The sequence below is a fragment of the Heterodontus francisci genome, chromosome 37, assembly GCF_036365525.1.
Source record: "Heterodontus francisci isolate sHetFra1 chromosome 37, sHetFra1.hap1, whole genome shotgun sequence".
NCBI classification, from domain to species: domain Eukaryota; kingdom Metazoa; phylum Chordata; class Chondrichthyes; order Heterodontiformes; family Heterodontidae; genus Heterodontus; species Heterodontus francisci.
The window spans coordinates 43,176,447-43,192,188 of record NC_090407.1 but is presented as its reverse complement, the minus strand read 5'-3'; the positions used below and the strand labels follow the sequence as shown (position 1 = coordinate 43,192,188).

The window sequence follows — 15,742 nt, the reverse complement described above, 5'->3', positions numbered from 1 at the left end:
GATAGATTTTCTAATCAGTTAAATAAAGACAGTACCTGCATTTATATAATGCCTTTCATGACCTTAGTATTCTGTCAAAGGGTACTACAATGAGTTACATTTTGAAGTGCAGTTATTGTAGTCTTGTAGTCAAGCATGGCAACTACCTTGAGCACACAAACTGGATAAATGACCAGTTAATTTGTTTTTCTGGAGATGCTGACTGAGGGATCAATGTTGAGACCAGGATACTGGGAGGTCTCCCATGTTCTTCTTCCAATTGTGCTTTTGGCTCTTTTACATTTGCTTGAGAAAGCAGATGGGGCCTCAGTTTAACACCTCCATCAAGATGCAGCACCTTGGACAGTGCAACATTCCCTCAGCTGCTGTACTAAAGTGTTTAGGGCCTAAAGCTGGACATAAACTCCTGACCTTTTAATTCAAAGGCAAGTGTGGTACCAACTGAGTCAAGGTACCCTGATTAATGGGTGTAAAGTGGGCTTCACACCAGATCCTATTTCATGCCCATTGGTTTCCTGTTATTATATTGTTAGATCCTGATGATGTCATTTAGATGTCCACACAATTTCCAGCCCAGTATAGTACTCGGTCATCTACCTGTTCAAACAATATGGGTGTCCAAGGCTGTCAGGCTGTGTTATTTATGGAAGTATATTTTAAGATTCCTAACGATGAGACGGTGGAGTAGTGGTAATGTCACTGAATTAGTAATGCAAAGACCCAGGCTAATGCCCTGGGGACATGGGTTCAAATCCCACTATGGCAGCTGGTGGAATTTAAATTCAATTAATTAATAAAAATTTGGAATTGAAAGATAGTCTCAGTAATGGTGCCATGAAACTATCATTGATTGTCGTAAAAACCCATCTGGTTCACTAATGTCCTTCAGGGAAGGAAATCTGCCGTCCTTACCTGGTCTGGCCTACCATGTGACTTCAGACCTACAGCAATGTGGCTGACTCTTAACTGTCCTCTGAAAACCAAGCTACTCAGTGGTCAAGGATGGGTAAATGCTGGCCTGGCCAGGAATGCCCACATCCATGAAAGAATAAAAAAATAGCAAGCAGATTAAGGATTCTCAGAACTTTTTTTTATTGCTTTTTAAAATTTCTTCCCTGTTGCCACCTAAATTATCAGGAGTTCAGGAGTTTCTGTGCCAAGTATTCCAATACTGCCATTTATCTGGAACATTCCAATAATGGTACAATGGGATTCTCAATGGGAATTCCCTGCTACTCATGTTTTTTTATAGGGAGAAGAGGAGGGGGAATAGAGGGATAAAAGGCAGATCAGGCTGTTCAAGAGCTGACTGCACCCATCGCTCTGACCCAAGCAGAGAAGCACCTACCAGGCAAGGACTGTGCAGAACTGACTGCACAGATTCCAGGTCAATGGAAAGCCAGATGCAGAACTGCACCATCTGCTGCATGGATACCTGAGGCTAACATGTACCATAGGGCTAGCTTGCCAGTGGCTGTAACAATCTGCTGCCTCCTTTCAGGCATGGTGCAGTGCCATCCTACATGGAGAGAGTGCCCTGGACTCTGCAGTGGTAAGGTAGAACTGCCCTCCTGTCTATTGCCTCGTTCTGTACCGCCTCAACTTAATCAGACGTCAAACAGGAGGTTGGGTTTTTTGCTCACTCCATCACTTGGCCACAGATTCAATTTCTTGCCTCCAAATGTATTGCCCCAGCTACTAGGATTTTCCCATGCATTTTTGTTACCCAAAAAGGCCTTTCTGAAATAAAAAAAAATCAGCTTTAGTAAAGGCTACAAACATTGATATCCTCATATGAAGCCACTTACCTCCTCACTCCCTGTAAGCAGTTCCAATCATGACTTCCCATGCTCCCAATAGGGAGCTACTAATACCAGTCCTAATATGGGATGGGAGCTCACTCATTATTCTGGAACTGAAGCTGAGCCTGCAACATCAGGCTTTGTTCTGAATACAAGGATAGTCAGTTATTGCCCATAACATCAGGTGCTGGATGCTGGTGTGTGGGAATGACTGGGGTCAACACACTAACTGTCAGTAGATACGAATATCACACCAGTCTAAAACCCAATCAGAAGCCCCAGTGGTAAATATAATACAGCAACTCTACTGCAAAATTGGCCTTTGGTACACAACAAGATTGAGTTCTAGAACAACACTGTGACAAATCAAAAGCCCCAAGATTCAGCTAACACATATTTGTCTGTTAATGTCCTAGGTTTTGAACTTAACAGGTACAGATTTAAAACTGCTGATATGATTTAACTGGTTTGAATGTTGATTGGTCTCCTTGTTATGTATTAAGCCTTCGGTGGGGGCTTTTGCATGTTATAGCAGTGTCAGATCCATAATAATTCATATCTTTAGCTCAAGATTGCTAATTAATCTGCTTTGTCTCCATGTACACCATTGATCTCACAGCCTTTAGTGAAGCCAAATTCATTTTTTTCTGCATCTAAATTCTAACCATTTTATAACTGTAAAGACACCTGAAATAGAATAAAAAACTAATTCTAGCTCATTTTCTGAGTACAATGAAGAACAACAATGTCCTTTGCATTTACCATCTTCCATTTTGCAACTGTCACTGTCTGATGTCAGAAAAAGATCAGTTCTGTGGATATTTTATGAAAGTGGCAGGCTGTGTGCTGTGAATCCTAAAAATGGCTTTTGTCTCTCAAAGAACTGACAGAAATTCTCAGCTCCCGGAAGTGATTTTCTCAGTGAGTTAGACTGCCTCAGTAATGCAAGTTTTGAATTCACCTCTCCCCTTCAAGCTACTGTATAATGGAAGGTACAATCTATCCAACTGCACTCTGGGGGCTGAAACTAATAATGTCTTAAGCTTCTCTTGTAATACCAGAGAAGATGTTCCACTGACTGATATAAAGTCAGCCCTGTTTACCTTTGACCACAGACTGAGTCAACCAGACTCATAAAATCAGGTTAGAGATGTTGGTTATTGGGGTAGCTGGATAAATGGGACTGAAGCAGTGGTGTGTTTCTATAGATTTCTTTTCTTATACTTAATAACGCTCATTATCTGAAATGTAGAGACTGAGTCAGAATCAGTCACATGAATGGAAATCCAATGTATATTGCAGTTATTCCGATGTTCCTTGATAGAAAATTAGCAGGAATACATTGCACATTGTACAATGCAGTTTCTTGGGTCTATTTAAAACCGTGTTTGAAACAAGCTGGAGCAGAATGAATCCATTATCAGTTAGACACAAGTCTATTACTCAAAGAAAATAGAGAATAGAAGTGAATAATAATCCAATAATTCAATGTTAATTAGCACTGATTCAACAATGTTCCTCAGAGAGACTCAAAGATTAGGAACTGGGAAATTGCAATGTCACGCTTTGAGGTTGTTCTGAAGGGCTAAGTTACTATGTAAAGTCAGCTCAGAATTCTGCATTGCATCTGGTATGTTCCTAATATTGGTTGGAACAATCCAGATCATAGTCAGCAGAAGATAGGCACCTTCCCACTGGGAATGAGGCAAAATTGTGGATCAAGTCAACCAGGGACCCTGCTTCCCTCCTTCTCTGCAATTCTGCTGCAACTTCCTCAGGACCCATCTTTTTTCCTATATTTATCCCATTATCACTGCCTTTTGCCTTGCATTATATGAGGATAGAGCAGCAAAGTGGAGTTGGAGTAGAAGATTTGTAATGATCTTGAATGGCGGAGCAGCCTCAAGGGGCTGTATGTTCGACTCCTGTGCCTATTCCTTCTGTTCCTATCATCCCTTCAGTCGTTCAATCATCCCTGTCCCCCATCCTAACACAGACCATCCGCACCTCTTATTTTTGTCTCCCTTTTCACTAACTCTGTATTTGCGTAAAACGTTTTCATTTCTAACATTTTCCAGTTCTGATGAAAGGTCACTGGCCTGAAACATTGGGCTGAATTTTATAAGCCTGCCGCCGTGAGAAAGACGGCGGCCCGCCTGCACTGGCCACATGCTGCGGAGCCACTGCAATCTTCCATGCGGCGGCTCATTTAAATTGCCTGGGCGGGCCCCCGATCACATTGGAGGGGGGGGCGCTGTTTGTCCACGGCAATGGTATCAGCTGCCTGTGCGCAGGTGCTGACGCCATTTTTAAAGGGTTTTGAGCCCTACCATTAAATTTAAATATTTAAAGCACAGGAAATAAAAATGAAGGAATTTCTTCTGCCCCTCTCCCAACCCCCCAAAACAATGAAATTAATTACTTGCCCCTCTCCCCCCCCACCCAAAAACACTTACCTTGTCCACCTCAGCGTTTCTCCCCCCCCACAAAGTGCATAAACTTTAACTTCAAACCCTTCCCACCATCCCCTATACCAATGATGTTACTTTGACCCCGTTTCTCCCCCTCCCACACTGAGAAATTTACCTCCTTCTCCCTCGCCACGAGCGTTCCACCTCGTTTCCCCGGACGGGGATCCGACTGCGCAGCATTGCCGGCCACCGGGTAAAGATCGGAGTATAAATTCAGGCGGGGACATAAGTATAATTAATGCATTCATCTTCATTTATTTAAATATGCAAATGGGGGTCCCATCGCCGAGCGGCTGGCGAGCCGCGACGTGGAGACGCCGCCGCCGGTAATATCGGACGGGGACCTCCCAGCATTGGGGTGCGTGGCGGCCCTCGCCCAGAGGCATTTTCCAGCCCCCCCACCACAAAACCCGACATGGGGGGGCTCGGTAAAATCCAGCCCACTAATTCTGTTTCTCTTTCCATAGATACTGCCTGATCTGCTGAGTGTTTTGAGCATTCTCTGTTTTTATTTCCCTTTTATGAGCGCTTTATGGCTTATTATAGACCGACACAGACGAGGATAGGGGGAGCCTGAGAACATGTCACATGGTCAAAGAATGATGAATAAATAAAAAAAAACTTTAAAACTAAAAATTAAATGGTTTCCCTTCTCTTCATCTCAATAGCTCAACAGGTAGAACGGTCATCTGGTGTTAGTGAGCAGCAAAGGTCAAAGTAGATCCAGGTTAATCTCTCATCAGTGTTGAACATGACTTGTCCTTTCTGGGTTAAGGAGGGAAAAAGGTCTTTCAACCTTCCTGCTCCTGAACAGTATCCAATGACTCGAATTGTAAAATATATTTGTCGGATTATGTGAAGACACAACGATACTTGTTTTTATATAGCACCTTGAACATAGTAAAACATCCCAAAGTGCTTCACAGGAGTGTTATCAAACAAAATTTGACACTGAGTCACGTAAGCCACATTACAGTAAATGACTAAAAGCTTGGTCAAAGAGGTAGGTTTTAAGGAGCATCTTAAAGGAGAAAAATGAGGCAGAGAGGTTTGTGAAAGGAATTCTAGATCTTCGGATCTAAGCAGCTGAAAGCATGGTTGCCAATGTTGGAGCAATTAAAATCAGGGGTGTAAAAGAAACCAGAATTGGTGAAGCACAGATATCTTGGAGGATTTTACAGCTGGAAGAGATTACAGAGATGGGGGCGCCCATTGAGAGATTGGAAAACGCAATCAAGATCATCTATGATGCCCTCTAATATTTGAAAAGCTTGACAATACTCAGAGTAAGCTCACATTTGAACAATGGTCATTTGTTCAACATATTTGGACATCAGTATCAGGTTTGGTGGTTACTGAGGTCAGCCATCTTCCAGCCTGCCAATTAATCTACATGCTGGAGCAACGTACAATCTAAATTTATTAACGGAACACTATGTTCTGGCAGGAGGTTTGTAGTAGTCCAGAGGTTTCCACTTTAAATCTACAACATCCTACTGATTAAACACAACGTAAAAATGAGAAAAACTAACATGCCATAGTAATTTTTTATTATTGTAGGAAGAGTGGGATGCTGTAAGAAAGGACGTGAATTAAATATTTTTCATTGCTTGCGTCATGCCCACGCTAGGAGAAATTATGAACTATAAAATGAACTGATGAAATTAACTCAAAACAGACACCTTTTGCTCCAAAACAAGATGGAGTAAGAGGTCAGGTGACATCTCCTGTACTGTGAATACATATGATAACTGTTGGAACCCTGAACCAATCGTCATGTCTGGTTGAATGTTGAAGAAAGCATTAAAAATGTAAATGGCCACTCCTCCTCAACAAGCTCGGCTAACAATGATTTTGCAGACATCGAGACTCCAGAATCAAGCTCGGGATAATGGGTGTGAAAAACACCACTTTATCAAGATGGCATAGAGATGAACAACATCCAAAACCATTGTCTAACAATGGCCACACCATCAAACACCATTTATGAAAACAATGGGAGAGAAACTTGGGTCACATGACAGAAACCAAGCATCTAATAAGGAGTTTTTTAATAAGAGACATTTTCTGTTCCGAAACCCAGAAGCCAGAAGGAAGACAGACCCATCCCAGCAAGAAGAAGCACCCTGTCAGGATACCATCTTTAAACTACTAGAGGCAGAGATGAAAAGTGACCTTGAAACTCCCTACCTAAGACGTTGTAACAGGATTTTTTTGCCATTGAACTCTGACTAATATTTAACCAAAGGCGTCAGCAACACAGCATCCGTCCAGCTGAAACTTTCCAAAGTTCAACCACAGTGAACAAGGAAAAAGGAAAAACAGGGCTGCACCATCTTAAAATCTTCTTCCCAGAGAAGCAAGCAAGGGTTCACACCGAACCTTTTTTTAAAACCATCAGACCTAAATGCATGCTATCTTTTAATCAATGGGCTGGATTTTACCAAGCCCACGATGTTGGGTTCCGTGGCGGTAGTGGGTGGGCTGGAAGATTGTTCCAGCACAGGCCTGCCTCGGAGGGCCTGGCCTGATCCTTCTGGCAGCAGGGCGGCTCCATGGTGGCTCCCCCGCCACGAGGCAACGGAACCTCAATTTCCATATTTAAATCATTGAAACAAATTCATTTAAATATACTTACCGGCAATCTTCCAGTCCCGTTGCGATCTTCAGTGTGGCGGCCGGCACTCCCACACCTTCAATTCCCCGTCTGGGGAAAGCAGGGGAGGGGGAGTTAAGATTTTCAGTGCGGCGGGGGGGGGGGGGGAGGGGCAGGTGGTCAAATAAGCATCATCAGTGTAGGGGATGATGGGAAGGGGTGAACTTTCAACTTTGTGCAGCCTGGGGTGGAGAAAGGTCAGAATTCAAAGGTAAGTGTTTTGGGGTGGGGGTGGGGGGGAAAGGCAAATACTGTAATTTTTATTGGGGAGGGTGTTGGAAATGGGCATTACGATTTTATTTTGTAAATTTTGAAAGGGATTGATAGACAGCCCATCTCGCCACATGATTGGGAGAGGGCGGGCCTCCCTGGCTATTTAAAATGAGCTGCCACACGGGAGATCGCCGTAGCTCTTCAGCGTGCGGGCTGCCATTTTTTGAGCTCACCGCCGGGAGTGACGGCGGTTTCTTAAAATCCAGCTTTTCTTGTGTGAGAGTGGGTGAAGTTACGATTATTTTGGGGTATTGTTCAATAAAAATTTATCTTTCTTTAAACCTACAAAAAAAAACTGCCATTTGTCTGTTCATGACCATTAAAACACTCAAAGGGTAATAAAGGGGCAATTCTAATAAAAACACACTGTCTTTGGTCAGTTGAGAGGTGAAAAGTGGAAATCACCTATATCATCTCCCACATGTCCATAACCCTTGACTTGGACTTTGGAGGAAAACTTATATAAGCAACACCTGGTCTCACCAAACCAGTCTCTGCTGGACTGAGGCTGAACCTGATACATCACTTAAGAGTAAATGCTTCCAGTGACAGAAGGGTCAGTGACCAGAGGACACAGAAAGAACCAGAGGCGACATGAGGAAAAAAAATTAACGCGATGAATTGTTTTAATCTGGAATGCATTGGCTGAAAGGGTGGTGGAAACAAATTTATCAGTAACTTTCAAAAGGGTATTGAATAAATACTTGAAGGGAAAAAATTGCAGGGATATCAGAAAGAGCAGAGAAGTGGGACAAATTGGATTGCTCTTTCAAAAAGCTGGCACAAGCACGATGGGACAAATGGCCCCTTTCTGTACTGTATCATTCCATGATTCTATGATAGCAGAGGGCTGCCAATGGCCACGAACACATACCCAAGCATAAGTCAACATCTTTAGGGAAGAAACAGAGGAAGAGAGTGAAGGAGAAAGAAAGAAAAGAGAGAATGTTTGTAAATGTTCATGTTGAAATAATTAAACAGCCCTACGGAAATGCCGATGAGCATCAATCTTGTAGTTCTGGTCCATGAATCAGAAAAGCTGGCGTGAAACGAGATGAGCTCATTTAACGAGGTTTCCTTTTCAAACCCTCTGTTGCAAGTTTAATTGTTGGGTTTGGAGGTATATTTGTCCAATGCAGGGCTTATGGTGAGAATTTCATGAATGCTTATTTACTGTTGTCATCTGTCCTGTTTAAACACAAACGAGCTGTCCGAAAATTTAAACTGAACACCCAAGGGCTGATTTTCTGAGTTTGCAATCCAGCTAGGGAATATCCTCCACCAGTCACACATATCAGGAAATCGCACATGCACTGGGCAAGAATTTACATCCAAACTGTTGGCAATGTACCCACAATTTCTCTACACACATGGGAGATGGGTGAGACTTCCCACTAGTATAACAAATTTGGAAGAATTACCCTCCCCAGTCTGATTTAAAACATGAAGCTTGTCTCTCCCGTTATTGCAGCACAATTGGGAGATAACAGACCTCTCTCAGTCCACCGAGCACCCTACAACAGTACAGCCTCTCACTGACTCAGATTTTCTGCATTCACATTAGCCCTGGCACAGCCTCTTTTAAGTATCACATTAGATCTTTGGGGAGTCTGCAGGCAAAATACAGTGTCATGTCAATCACAAGGGAGAAGCAGCTCTGTGAATGATCAAATATCTGCTGCAGTGCAAACTCAATGCACGCTTTTTCCATTTTTATTAAAACTAATTGATGAAACCATTGTACTGTCTTCAGTTTATCAGATGAGAGCATTGCTTTACAATGCACTTCAATGTTTGATGTTTAGATACATTAGTTGGAACAATTTACCCTGTCTATATGTGGAAAGGTGGAAAGTAATTGTGAGAATTCAAAGGCGGTGAAATTGGTCTTTGCCCGTAACACAAAATGGACGATAGTGAATTGGGAATCTATTTTACACCATGCCCACACAATTCTCTATTGAAGTCAATGACAATGACAACGGTGTAGAACGGGCTGTTACTGCCCATTTTGCATTACTGGCAAAGATCAATTTCATCTAAAAAAAAATCCACACCAAAAGCAACAATGAGTAATAATTATAGATTCTTTTTAAACATTATTTTAGAGGATATAGGCATTGCTGGCAAGGCTGGCATTTATTGCCTATCCCTAGTTTCCCTTGAGAAGATGGTGGTGAATCTTCTGCTTGAACCATTGCAATCCATATAGTGTAGATGCACTCACAGTGCTGTTCGGAAGGGAGTTCCAGGAAGTTGAAGGAACGGCCATGCATGTTCAGGTTAGGATACTGTATGACTTAGAGAAGAACTTGGAGCTTGTGGTGTTCCTATGCACCTGCAGCCCTTATTCTATTTGGTGGTGGAGGTTTCAGGTTTGGAAGGTACTGTCAAAGAAGACTTGGTGAGTTGCTGCATCATGTAAATGGTACACCCTGCAGCCACTGTGTACCTGTGGTGGAGAGAGTGAATGTTGAAGGTTGTGGATGGGATGCCAATCAAGCAGGCTGTTTTGTCCTGGTTAATGTCGAGCTTCTTGAGTGTTGCTCGAGCTGCATTCATCCAGTTAAATGGAAAGTATTCCATCATAGTCTTGACTTGTGCCTTGTAGATAGTGGACAGGTTTTGCGGAGTTCGGAGGTGAGTTACTCACTGCAGAATTCCCAGTCTCTGGCTGGCTCTTGCAGACACAGTATTTATGTGGCTGCTCCAGTTAAGATTCTGGTTAATAGTAACCAGCAGGATGTTGATGGTGGAGGATTCAGTGATGGTAATGCCATTGAATGTCACAAGGAGATAGTTAGATTCTCTCTTGTTGGAGATGGCCATTGCCTGGCATTTCTGTGGCCTGAATGTTACTTGCAACTTATCAGCCCAAGCCTGAATGTTGTCCAGGTCTTGCTGCATGTGGGCATGGATTGCTTCATTATCAGAGAAATTGCAAATGGAACTAAACACTGTGCAATCATCAGTGAACATCCACACTTCTGTTCTTATGCTGGAGGAAGATCATTGATGAAGCAGCTGAAGATGGTTGCAAACACTTCAACTTTGCAGTTTGCACTCATGTGCCTGGCTCCTCCGTCATTGAGGATGGAGAAGTTCTTGAAGACTCCTCCTCCTGTTAGTTGCATAATCATCCATCACCATCCATGACTGGATCTGGCAGGACTGCAGAGCTTGAGCCTGATCCATTGCATGTGGGATCCCTTAGCTCTGTCCACAACATGCTACTTCCTCTATTTAGCATGCATGTAGTCCTGTGTTGTAGCTTCACCAGGTTGGCACCTCATTTTTAGGTATGCCAGGTAATGGCCGAGTGAGGGATATGCCAGGCCATGAGGTAACAGATTTTGTTTGAATATAATTCTGCTGCAGCTGTTGGCCCATCGCACCTCATGGATGCCCAGTTTTGAGCTGCTAGATCTGTTCTTAATCTATCCCACTTAGCACAGTGGTAGTGCCACACAACGTGATGGAGGGTGTCCTCAGTGTGAAGACAGGGCTTTGTCTCCGCAAAGACTGTGCGGTGATCACTTTGCCCAATACTGTCATGGACAGTGGCAATTGTAACAAATAGTTTGGTGAGGATGACGCCAAGTTGGTTTTTCCCTTCTGTTGGCTCTCTCACCACCTGCCACAAACCTAGTCTGGCATTCATGTCCTTCAGGACTCGACCAGCTCGGTCAGCAGTGGTGCTACAAAGTCACCATTGGTATTAGACATTAAAGTGCTCCACCCAGAGTACATTCAGTGTCCTTGCTACCCTCAGTGCTTCTTCCAAGTCCTGTGCAACATGGAAGGGTACTAATTCATCAGCTAAGGGAGGGTGGCAGGTCGTAATCAGCAGGAGGTTACCTTGCCCATGTTTGACCAGATACCATGAGATTTCATGGGGTCCACAGTCAATGTTGTGAACTCCCACGGCCACTGTCCTCTGCTGGTTTACTACTCTGCTACCACCTCCGTTCGATCTATCCTGCCACTGGAACAGGGTATACCCAGGAATGATGATGGAGGAGTCTGGCACATTAGTTGCAAGGTATGATTCTGTGACTATGACTATGTCAGGCTTTTGCTTGACTAGTCTGTGGGACAGCTCTCTCAACTTTAGCATCCCTCCCCAGATGTTAATGAGGACTTTGCAGGGTCAAATGGGCTGGGCTTTGTCATGTCTGAATACAATTTTTTTTTATTGATTCATGGGATGTGGGTATCGCTGGCTAGGCCAGCATTTATTGCCCATCCCTAATAGCCCTTGAGAAGGTGTTGGTGAGCAGTTTTCTTGAACTGCTGCAGTCCATGTGGGCTTGGTACACCCACAGTGCTGTGAGGAAGGGAGTTCCAGGATTTTGATCCAGCGACAGTGAAGGAACGGCGATATAGTTCCAAGTCAGGATGGTGTGTGGCTTGGAGGGGAGCCTACAGTTGGGGTGTTCCCATGCGTCTGCTGCCCTTGTCCTTCGAGGTGGTAGAGGTTGCGAGTTTGGAAGGTGCTGTCTAAGGAGCCTTGGTGCGTTGTCTGGGTCAATGTTGAGTGGCCCACCTGTTTATTTTTGGTAGCAGTTGGATACAAGTGAGGGGCTTGCTAGAGGGCAGTTAAGGCTAGACTGGGTAAGAACAGCAGGTTTCCTTCCTCAGTGGGCATTAGTGAACCTGCTGGATTTTTACAATAACCCAACAGCTTCATTCACACCTTACTGAATTGAGCTTTTTTATTATAGATTTGTTTTTTTTAAACTGAATCAGAATCCACAAACAGTCATAGTACTGTAAGGTTGGAATGACTTTTGATATTATCCAGTGCATAGTTGGCACTGTGCCAGATCTTGATTTGTGGCCTCCCTTGGAATGCTCTTAGGAAGCAGCTTGTTTTGTGTCTTTCATCTATAAACGGGCAAGCAGAAAACACCTGACCAAGTGCAGCAACACCTGCATTCCTTGGATATGTGGCAATGATCCCTGTGCTCTCCCGATGTTTCAATAACAATGACTCCTGCTCCTGAACTCCATCCAGTGATTCCTGCTGTAAAGTCTGCAAGTAAAGTGGCCCCATGAGAATGGAATCAGGCTCAAGTGTGATTCCTCCCACAGTCGAAGCTGCCAACACTCAGACTTGATTTTTGATCACTCAGGTGAGGTGACAGAAGCTGTTGACAGCCGTGCAATTTTGCTTGAGTTTTCAGTGAAGGAAAGAAGAAAAAACACCAGAAAACTGGTGTTGATTTTAACCCCCAGGGGATGAGGGGCAAGACGACTGTGGAACACACTCACAGGCCTAAATTTCAAGCGTTTTCACATACCTTGGAAGGCCCTCAGTGGCTTCTCAACTGCAAACTGGTTTATGTTCAGTTGACGTAATGGGACCCCAATTCGCATTAATTCATGAGGTTCTGCCTGCTTCTGCCAGGACCTCAGATACTGAACTGCAGTGAGTGGTTATAACAGTGGCCAGTGGGACTGCAGTGGGAAGAATGGGGCTGTAGGGTTGAACACCTCATTTTAAAGGTCTTCCTCCTGCCCTGTTCCTGCTGGGTGGGGTGGGTTAAAATTGCCCCCTCTGTATCTTTCCCAGTCCATGCTGACTCAGGCATGGAGAACATTTCCAGGTCTTCGTGTGAGATACTGAATTCTAATTCTGAGTTTGTGGGAGGTTTTGGATTTCCAAAATGTTCAAAGAGTTAGAAATTCCACTGCTACATATGCAAGTTTGCGATCTCCCCCTTAGTTCACTCACAAAGAACATAACAGCTCTTGCTAAGGCAAATACTACAATACAGTCCATTAAAGTAATATAAATATAACAAGCAAGCATTTCAGTTTTATGCTGACAAAAGACAATCAGCGCTGGAGATTCTCACTCAGTGACTTGCCAGGGGCAAGTAATGTTAAAGCTTTGGTGAATTCAAGGGGAAAGTAATGTGTGCCCATTCTTCCAAATCTAATCATTCAATATTGTAATAATATTTATTTAGGAAAAGCTACAGATTTGACAGGACACTTGCTGCCATTTAAAAGTTCACATTTGCTATTAGATGGATCCAGCAGGGACTACTGCAGCTACTGGAGGGCTGGGTAACGGTGCGAAATTGGCAGCAAAGGAGCTGTTCTGTCCAGTCTCTTGTGAATCCTCCCTCCCTTTTCTCTACCAATGATGGCCAGGCCTTCACCTGCCAAACCTACGTTCTGAAATTCCTCCCATAAACCTTGCCACCTGCCTTTCCTTCTTTAAGATGCTCCTTAAAATCTACCCCATTGACCAAGCTTTGGTAACACTTCCTACTATCTTCTTCTTTGGCTCAGCATTGACTTTTATCTGCAAGTTGTTGTTATTGACCAAGAGTGCAAAAATACTATTTTAAAATCCCATTCATTCCTCCATCTGTAAATCTAAGACCCAATTTTAACTGCAGGCCAGTTTTGGGAATGCATAGCTGTTTGAGTAAAAGGGGCTGATTTCTTCCGCAAATAGCACTTTCCTTGGGTGGCACAGTGGCTAGCACCGCAGCCTCACAGCTCCAGCAACCCAGGTTCAGTTCTGGGTACTGCCCGTACGGAGTTTGCAAGTTCTCCCTGTGACCGCGTGGGTTTCTGCCGGGTGCTCTGGTTTCCTCCCACAGCCAAAGACTTGCAGGTTGATATGTAAATTGGCCATTGTAAATTGCCCCTCATGTAGGTAGGTGGTAGGAGAATTGAGGGAAGGTGGGGATATGGTAGGGAATATGGGATTAATGTAGGATTAGTATAAATGGGTGGTTGATGGTCGGCACAGACTTGGTGGGCTGAAGGGCCTGTTTTAGTGCTGTATCTCTCTCCCTAAGTGGGCTCCATAACGGCAGGGTGAGAGTTGTTGCACCTGAAATCCCTTTCCCTCAGATGTCAGTGTCCATAGTTGGTGTGGAAAGATGTTCCATCCTAAACAAGGAGCCCCCCGGACACCAGTAACTACCATATCTGGCCCTGACCTCTCCGATGCCATCCTGAGAAACAGATGTGTGCAAGAATAATTGTTCTTCAGGTTCAGTATAAACACAGGGCTGATAATGTGTTTTCTGAACATTCCCTCATTTATGTTGGAGGGAAAAATCAAATGTTCACAAAGGCCCGAAGGGGGATATAGAATCATAAAACTGTTACAGCATAGAAGAAAGCCATTCAGCCAATCATGTTCTTGCTGACTGTCTGCAAGAACATCTTACCTCGTCCCCACTGGTGAATTGTGTCGTGGAGACATGGATCCCCTTGAACATGTGGATTTTCACATTGATAAAAGTTTAATTTTAACCACTTTTATACTTTACAATTGACAAATATTAATCCCAAAAAAAAAGAAAAATAGGTTTTTGGATTTTCAACACTCTACCCAGATCATCACATTCTTAAAGCTCACTCTTCCAAATAAAATCCCTCCTCATCACCAGGTCACAGAGACACTCAACACCCTCCACCCCTCCCAGTTCCCCCTCTTCTCTGCCAGATCACTGCTGCCACTCTCCTTCCTCACCCACTCTAAACAACCGCTTTTACCTCACTGCCCTTCCCTTACAGTTTCAGTACCATTCACCTCCCTCTCCCTGCCACACCCCTCCTGATGCTGCTGGTAATGATAGTGATTGCCTCCACTCCACACTGCTGCTCTCATGAGAATTGCTACCCATATGACTATGACTCCCGCCTTTGGTGGCAGAGCCTACATCTGCTGCAGCCCAATGTGTTGCGACCCTTTCCCCAACTCTCACCTCCCAGCTTTTCAGCTCCACTATCCACCTTTACATATCTTCTCAAAACATATCACCTCAGCCATGCTTTTGTCAATCCTAACCCTCCACAAAAATTTGATTCCCCCATTCCAAGTCTCTGCCTTGGAGGCCCTTTCTCTGCATTAAATGTGCGATAGAAATTCAAGTGTTTCGGTATCTTCACCATATATCAACCAGCTCCATGTCTCAATGCATGGGTCTGTGTGAGTATCTGTGTGTGAGTGTGCATATGTTTGTCTGTGCACAAACGTGTTTGTCTGTGTGCAAATATGTGTGTATGCATCTGTGTATATGTGTGCGAGTGTATGTATGTGTCTCTGTGTGTGTGATTGAGTGCGCATGTGAGTATGTCTGTGTGCGAGTGATGTGTGCACACATGAGTGTGTTTGTGTGTGAATGTGTGTGAGCATGTGTGTTTGTGTGTTCTATCCATGTGCATGCGGGTATGTCTCTGTGCGTGTGTGTCTGTGTGCCTGTAAACGTGTGTGTGCAACTGTATGCATGTATCTGTGTGTGTGATTGTCCATTTGTATGTCTTTGTGTGCATGTGCGTGTATGCATGTCTCTGTTTGATTGTAAGCAGACAATGCATAATTTGCCAGAATCCTTCCCATTAATATCTCCACCTGTGTTTTTGCAACATTGAAAACTGCAGGTATTGAACTGCTTAGCGACAATAAAATCAAAATCAGAAATAGTCAAACAATTACAATGATGATGGCAGCTTGGTAGTTTACACTACACTATAACATAAGGCTTTAAATGGTGTCTAAGATGCTG

At 43.8% G+C, this 15,742-nt stretch overlaps 1 protein-coding gene across 2 annotated transcripts in view; it reads right to left on the bottom strand.

Moving 5' to 3' along the window:
• The window catches only part of epha8 (eph receptor A8), a 637,160-nt gene that overhangs the window by 55,872 nt on the left and 565,546 nt on the right, over positions 1–15,742 (bottom strand). The window lies entirely within an intron of this gene.